Genomic DNA, 8,284 nt, shown 5'->3' with positions numbered 1-8,284 from the left:
ATCACAAAAATTATGTGGACTAGGATAAAGGCAAACATAAAAGAAAGTACAAAATAAGCAAAGTAGCCTAATCTTTTGATTGTCAGAATAGATGTAAACCTATGTTCCAACAATTCCTCACCTCTAAACGTACCCAACAGAACTCAGCTCTTGGAGTAGTGATTAGAGGGGACATAAGGGTCTTAAGGGGGCAGACGGTATTCTCTTTCTTGATCTAGATGTTGCATATAGAGGTGAATTTTTTGTGAAAGTCTATTGAGTTGTGCGCTTGTGTACATTCCTTTAATTTTAAAATATATATATTATACACAAAAGTTGGAAGATACAGCTGGGGAAAAGGTTGTTCCTGTGAATTGTGTGTGATCTGCCGCTTGTCTCTGTGTAGGATGAAACTTATGTAGGCCCAGAACCTGGTCATGCAGCCAAATATGAAACACAGTGAATAAAAACAATGCTATGTGCTGTGAGTTGTGATTTAGTCATGAAGTTCAGTAGCACATCATCCCAAATACTATTTCTGATTTTTTTTTTTTTGCTTCATTTGAAAACCATCTACATGAGAAAAAATAATCCTTACCAGCATTATAGGGTCCACCAGAAAAAAATGGAAAACCCAATATATTGAACTTGTCTTTTAATTTCTACCCCCCTGGAGTTCTTGGGGATTATTGAGATGGTGAAAGATACACAGTATCATGTCAATGATCACACCCTGCCATCTCTGTGAGGGTAGAAAACAAATTCACATACACAATCTTTGAGTAAATGCCTTAACCTAAAAATTGCATTGACTTGGGGACATACTTGAAAATATGACCAAGACGTGGCTATAATTAGGTGCTTTAAAATTAAATATATGAAGGTCTGCCTGCATCCAGTGTAGTTAAAGAATTGATAGTGGCAAAGAAGAGATAAAACACCCAGAATTCTAACTACATGTGAGGCGTGGGAGCCATTCCTTTGCCTGAAAACTGGAGATCATTCTTCTGGTTCTCACTGTCTGATGTCGTCAGAGCCAGAGGATTCTCCATTGGGGCATGGAGTGTGAGCTCCATTTCTATCAACAAAATACAATATTCTCACTGAGAAATGTTTACCTAAGGTTTAATTTTGATAAAAGTCTTCCCAGAGTTGTACGCATTTAAATAGTACTTACATTATATGAATCTTTGCTATAATGCTGTACTTATGGTGCCTTTTCTTTCTTTCTTTCTTTGAGTTGGAGTCTCACTCTGTCACCCAGAATGGAGTGCAGTGGCACGTTCCCGGCCACCGCAGTCTCAACCTGCTGGGCTCCAGTGATCCTTCCACCTCAGCCTTCCAAGTAGCTGGAACTACAGGCGTACGCTATCACGCCCGGAAAATTTTTTCATTTATTGTAAATATGAAGTCTCGCCAAGCTGCCCAGGTGTGTCTCAAACCCGTGGGCCAGGCAATTCACTCACCTCGGTCTCCCAAGGCACGGGATTACAGGCTGAGCCACCGAACCTGGCTTTATGGTGCCTTTTCTATTTTCAAAGCTACATGATGTGGTCAATGGTATTATTTTCACTGTCAAGACATGAAGATCTTAGAAAAAGAGAGGTTAAGTGATCTGTCTAATTTCACCTGTTGTATAGAGGTTAGAGTGAAGATTTGTACATGACTGGGTACAAAGATGATGCCCTAAGCATTGTGCTACACTCACAAACTGTATCAGCTATGTTTTAAAATAATCTAGACCTATAGTTAGTTTGTTTTTATAACTTGATAGTTTCTGTTATTGATATTTTATAGTACAATTTTGATTGTAACAAGTTTCCATTTTGGAGGAAATAAACATTTATCACAAATTACAGTCTAATCTACAAAAATGTGCTCCAAGTTCAAGTTGGATTTAATGAATGCAAAATTGATTCAATATTAGCTTGGCAGAAGAAAGGTTCCTTTGCTGTCATTCCAGGAACAAAAGTATAACAGCATCTGTCAAAGATATGTTTGAGCAATAATCCTTTTTACCTAAACTTTGAAGCAGGAAACACTAATTTGTGATAAAATTGAGTAGGATAAAAGCTAAGTTGTTACTTATTTCAGGCTCAACGTTCATCTGTCACTAATACTTAGGTCACATGCAAGTATTAGTAATAATATAATTTGTGAAAATGTTAAAATACAAGAGAACTATATAAATGGAATCTGGAGAATATGAAACCTTGCAAAATGTATAAGCTCAAATAATAGAAAAACGTATAAGCTCAAATAATAGAAAAATTATTATTCTTGGGAGTGATGTCGGAAATTTATTTTATAAGAAAAAAAGTCACTAGATATATTTAATCCTAACAACTCTTACCATAATTATAATGTTATCCTCCCCATAAATATGTTACTAATTTCAGGAGGAAATGTAATCTCACCAAAATCATTAGATCACAGATGTTTCAGTAGGAGTACAATTACTATCTTCTTTTGGCAGACCTTTTTTTTTTTTTGAGTTGGAGTCTCACTCTGTTGCCCAGACTGGAGTGCAGTGGCCGCTCCCGGCCACCACAGCCTCAACCTGCTGGGCTCCGGCAATCCTTCCACCTCAGCCTTCCAGTAGCTGGAACTACAGGCACGTGCTACCACACCCGGCTAATTTTTTTATTTATTGTAGATATGAGGTCGCCTCAGCCTTCCAAATAGCTGGAACTACAGGCGCACGCTACCATGCCCGGCTAATTTTTTTTATTTTATTGTGGAGATGAGGTCTTGCCTGCCCAGATGGGTCTCGAACCCAGGGGCTCAGGCAATTCACTCACCTCAGCCTCCCAAAGGCGCGGGATTACAGGCTGAGCCACCAAGCCCAGCTAATATGATTAATTTTTGAAGGGATATAAATTATCAAAATTGGCTCAGGAAGAAGTCACCAAGTTGCCCAGGCGAGTCTCAAACCCGTGGGCTTAGGCAATCCACTCACCTCAGCCTCCCAAGGCGCGGGATTACAGGCTGAGCGACCGAGCCCGGCTTTTTGGCAGATCTTAAGCCTAAATTTACATTCAAATATTTTTCATACTATAGAACAATTAAGATCACTTTTTCTACACAGGATTAGGTAATTCTTCTAGTCCCATCCTAATCTTTATTATAAGCAAAAGGCATTACAAACATGCCAATAATAATAATGATGATGATAATTTAGTCTATGATTCACCTAAAGCAATGTGAACAGCAGATTTATATCATTACTACAATCCTTAGGTGCCTTCAAAATGAGATCATAAGTTTTAATATCTCTTAAATTGTTACAAAGAATCATCCTCAGTGAGAGTTGTAGTAAATTACACTAGGAGACACCAGAGATCAACATAGGGTCTAGGATTTTTCTCTTTTTACTAACTTAGCTTATAGCTAAGAAATTATTCCTTACCCTTTTATAGCTTTGCACAGAGTCTGTCTACCCTAGGGAAAAAAAAATCCCCTTTCCAAGAATGTTCACTTACTCAGTCTTCCTTTCCTTACAGACTCTTCATCTCACTGTAGTAGGAAATACTCACTGGACTTCTTCCCTCTACCGGGAAGATGGGCTCAGTGTGAAGGTCGTGACATCCAGTATATTAGGGAGCTGGACCCTGAGATAAAGGTTTGTGATTCTGTGATGTCACCTCCCCACAGAACTGCAATTATCATTTCACCTGTAGTGGCAATGACAGTTCAGCCTTGGGAGATGAGAACTTTTCTGAAAAAATTTTCCAAGTTGCTAATTACCAAAACGAATTGTAACTTACTTGTGAGCATCTCAGAGAGACAGTTGAAGTGTCTGGGAGAGGTTGTTACTTTTTATGATCCCTAAAGTCACACAGGGTGTCATATAGAAGGAGCAGGAAATATTGAGGTTTGATCCACAAGAGATTCATAGAGAGCTTTGTTTGTCTCACTGGATTCTAGGTTTCCCTGAGTCCTTCTATGCAAAATGAAGTTAATTTTCACAATTTGGGTCTCTAAGTGATACCATTTGTAAGCATTCAGCAGATAAACAAAATCAAAGTTCTTGAGAAGGATGTCTAATGAGAAAAAGAGAAGGACATAATGTCAGTAATTCAATAGATGTCATTGGGCTTATTTGTGCAGGTGAATGCATATTAATTTGGAAATGATATAGAAATAATCTAGTAAAAGTATACTTTACAAATATTGACTCCAGCAGTGATAGAAAGTCTAAACAGAAAACTATTCCTAGGAAAAAGAAAGATGTTTGTAATATTTTCTCACAAAGAAAGGCATCTGCAACAGATGGTTTCACTAGTGAATTCTATCATTCTTTCAATTGTCACATAAGCCATGCTACCTTCTCAACTCACCAGCACTGAATGATGACCAGAATTATGTACACTTATTTTTGCTAAGAAAATTAAGAATCACTCATTGGTAATATACTTAATAAATAAGCATATAATGTAAATATAAAACTGAAACCCTTTGGATTTTACAGCAGAAAAATCAACAATTTGATATATTTCCAGTATCCATCACATTTGGGAGGGTTTTTAGGTCACCTGAGAAGTTACAGGGATACAGTGTTCATGAGACCCTCCCATTACATCTGACACTATATGCAAATTGGAAGTCTCCAAATTCACCCTCAGTTTGATAATTTTCTAGAAGAATGCACAGAACTCATGTACACAAATGTCGCAGTTCCACTCACTTGCACATAGTCATTCCCATCGTCACCTGGTGTGTGTGTATTTCAGTGACTCACTCACCTTGGGAAAATGTGCCTGTCTCCAAGCCTGTGCATGCTAGAAGATCGGATTGTCATGTCTGTCCTTGTTACTCCTTCCAACTTCACCACAGCACACAAGGACAATATTTTACATTTGCAGCACTTCAGTGCTACCGTGATCATTTCTACTTGAGATTGGGGGTGTGATGAGAAAGTTGAAGTGTGTATAGGAACGATTAACAGTGGATATGCTAGAAAGAGGGTAGAAGGAAAAGGGTCACATGAGGTTAGATGGGGATGCAGGGAGCATGGGGACTTAGTGGGCAGAGTGCAGGAGGAGAGAGGGCAGAGGGTTAAAATGCACATGGGGTTAAAAAGAGTGTGGTGTGTCTAAAGGTCACTGCGGGAGTTTAAGGGCATATTGGGTCTGGGGAAGTGAACAGCAGTCATTAAAACAAAGGGGATGATGAGAAGGAGGGGCAATGGGAAGAAGTGAGCAATGGGCAGATGTAGGTAAGAAGCCCATGAGAGTTAATGTCCAAAAAAAGGTAAAGACTTCAGAGAGAGGAGATATGTGGTCTCTCATACTTAAATATTATTTCTATGGAGTAATACAGGGCACTGACACTTGAGTGGAAGAAATGCAGAACTCATTATTATTTTCAGTTCCAAAGGAGAGAATAATGACGGAGTGTGGGGGGGACCCCCCGGGGATTACACCTGAAGACAGTTGACAGCAAGCTGGAACTGTAAGGGGCAGTTTTACAGGGTGTGGGCTTATATAGGGGTCTCAGGTACCTTGTAAATTGACTAATTTGAATGAGTTTTGGGCTCCAGACACAGGGGCTTTCCCTAGACTTTTTTTTTTTTAAACATCTGCTCCTGGGACAATTTGGGAGGGTGCCTAATAGCCAAGTGTATGAGAGCTCAATTAGGGATGAGTTTGGGTGTGGACTTAACCAGCTGCTCAAGAAGAAGGACTGACCATCCTCTAACCCAGGCCTCAAAACTAGGTCAAGTCAGCATTCTTCAAAAACCCAGATACATTGCAGTGTATTGGTGGGGTATGAATATCCTGGCAATCGAGATAAAAAAACTCAGACAGAGGGTGTGAAAAGAGCTGGAGACTTACTGGGGGAATAATAGACACAGGAAGATATAATGGTTGCAAATGATGAATTATGTTGGGACTGAATTGATTAAAGAACTCATAGAAGGGCAGATATAGATGTTTACATGGGAGGCATGGGGGACTAATGCTGCTCTGTATTTAGTATCTGAAATTTTGAAGAAGAAGTCATAGGGAACATGGAAACTGGATTTAGGTCACTGGGATAGGAGTAAATATGCATCATGGGGGAGGAGGGTGTGGAGTCAATGAAAAGCGAGGAGAGTTAGACTGAAGTTTGTAGAAGAGTGTGAGAGAGAGAGGTAATAATAGAATGGAGTCAGAGGGTGCAGCGTAAATGTGGGTATGGAAGTCTAGAAGGGACAAGGGGAGGTGGGAGGGAACAGGTGCAGGTCCATGGGTTGGAGCTTGACGGTTCTGTGTCTATGAGACAAATTAAGAGCTAAGAGTTGTGTGGGAAGGAGGTTAGGAGGGATGAACAAGGGTGGAAAGAGAGACACTATGGAATTTTTTAAAAAATGTTTAATGTTAAAGATGTAGGTACAATTCAGGGTTATGTATTAGGTATACAAATGGTGACAGCATGGAATTTAAGAGGAGGGAGGAAAGAGGCCCCAGAGGATTAATTCATTCTTTCTCTTTAATACCCTCATTTACATTGGACTCATGACTTACCCATAGATCATTTCTACATTAAGTCCATGAAACAAGTCTTACTCATATAAAATGCCCTGCAAATCCTTTAACTTTACATAATGTTAATGAACAGCCCTCCAACACTATTTCTCTTTTCTATCAGAATTCCAGCTAGAGTGCTGTGACCACAGTGGGTCTGGCTGGGGAGCCTGTGTATTGGTACCAGCTACTTATTCAGTGTTGGTAAGAGATGCCAGACCTGTCCCCATCTCAATATTTATATCTTGAAGTATTTTTAAGGTTCAAGACTAACTTGATGAAAGTCTCTTTCTTTATTATCGTATTTCTAAAATGTACTACATTCTTTGTGGGATAAATACAACAGAATAAAGCAGAATGGAAACGTTGCTAGTTACGGTTTTCCACTCTATGAAAGCATGCCAATAGCTCTTGTGGAAATAGTTTTGTGGATTGATTTTAAAAATTTTAATGAGTCAGGCTTGGTGCCTCAGCCTGTAATCTCGCGCCTTTGGGAGACTGAGGTGAGTGGATTGCCTGAGCCTGCGGGTTCGAGACCCGCCTAGGCAACTTAGCGAGACCTCAACTCTATAATAAATCAAAAAAATTAGCCGGCTGTGGCAGTGCGCACCTATAGTTCCAACTACTTGGAAGGCTGAGGTGGAAGGATTGCCGGAGCCCAGCAGGTCGAGGCTGCGGTGGCTGGGAGCGACCACTGCACTCCAGTCTGGGTGGCAGAGTGAGACTCCAACTCAAAAAAAAAAAAAATTTTTTTTAAATGACTTTCACTACAAAATGTGCACTGTCTCATAGTAGAGCAGACAGAATTCCATTCTCTGGTATTAACTCCCTTTGTTATATTACATTATACAAAAAAGGGACTTTGAAGGTACACTTAAGATCACTAATCATCTGACTTCAGAATAGTGAGATGTTGGACACCAAATGTTTGTGTCTCCCCAACATTTACTTGTTGAAACCCTAACTCTCAATATCATGGTATTAGGAGGTGGGGTCTTTGGGAAATAATTGGGTCATGAGGGTGGGACCCTCATAAACATGATGAATGTGGCTAGTGCTTTTATAAGAAGGAATATAATAGAGCTTTCCTCCTCTTCCTCCTATTCCTCCTCCTCCTCCTCTTCTTCTTCTTCCTCATCCTCCTCCCCTCTATCCATCTCTCCCTCCCCGGTCTGTCTCTCTCTCTCTCTCTCTCTCATTCTCTCTCTCTCTCTCTCTCTCTCTCTCATAAGAATATGGCCATCAGGAATCCAGGACTTGTGCACTCATCAGATACAGAATCTCCTAGCATCTTGACCTTGGTCATCCCAAGCTCCAGAACGGTGAGAAAGAAATGTTTTTTGTTATCTCTGGGATATCCTGAAAGCAGTTCTCAGGGGGGAATTTATATCTCTACAGGCACACATCAAGAAACCAGAAAGATCAGAAGTTGAGGACCTAACAAATCACCTAAGGGAGCTGGAAAGAGCAGACCACCAAAATGCCAACCTTAGCAGAAGAATTCAAATCACCAAAATAAGAGCCCAAACACGTGATATAGAGGACAAAAATATCAGAAAACATCAACAAAACAAAAAGCTGGATCTTTGAAAGAATTAACAAGATTAATGGGCCCCTAGCCAGAATGACCAAGAAAAAACTCAAACACAATCAGAAATACAAAAGATCAAATCACAACTGACCCCGAAGAAATACAAAAGATTATCAGAGAATACTGTTTACACCTGTGTGGAAGCAAACTTGATAACCTAAATGAAATGGAGGACTTTCTGACATCACACAACCACCGCAGTTGA

The sequence above is a fragment of the Carlito syrichta genome, unplaced genomic scaffold, assembly GCF_000164805.1.
Source record: "Carlito syrichta isolate Samal-C Ts95f unplaced genomic scaffold, Tarsius_syrichta-2.0.1 Scaffold302083, whole genome shotgun sequence".
In the NCBI taxonomy this organism is placed as follows: Eukaryota; Metazoa; Chordata; class Mammalia; order Primates; family Tarsiidae; genus Carlito; species Carlito syrichta.
The sequence above is the reverse complement of the archived record's forward strand: the minus strand, read 5'-3'. Positions refer to the sequence as shown.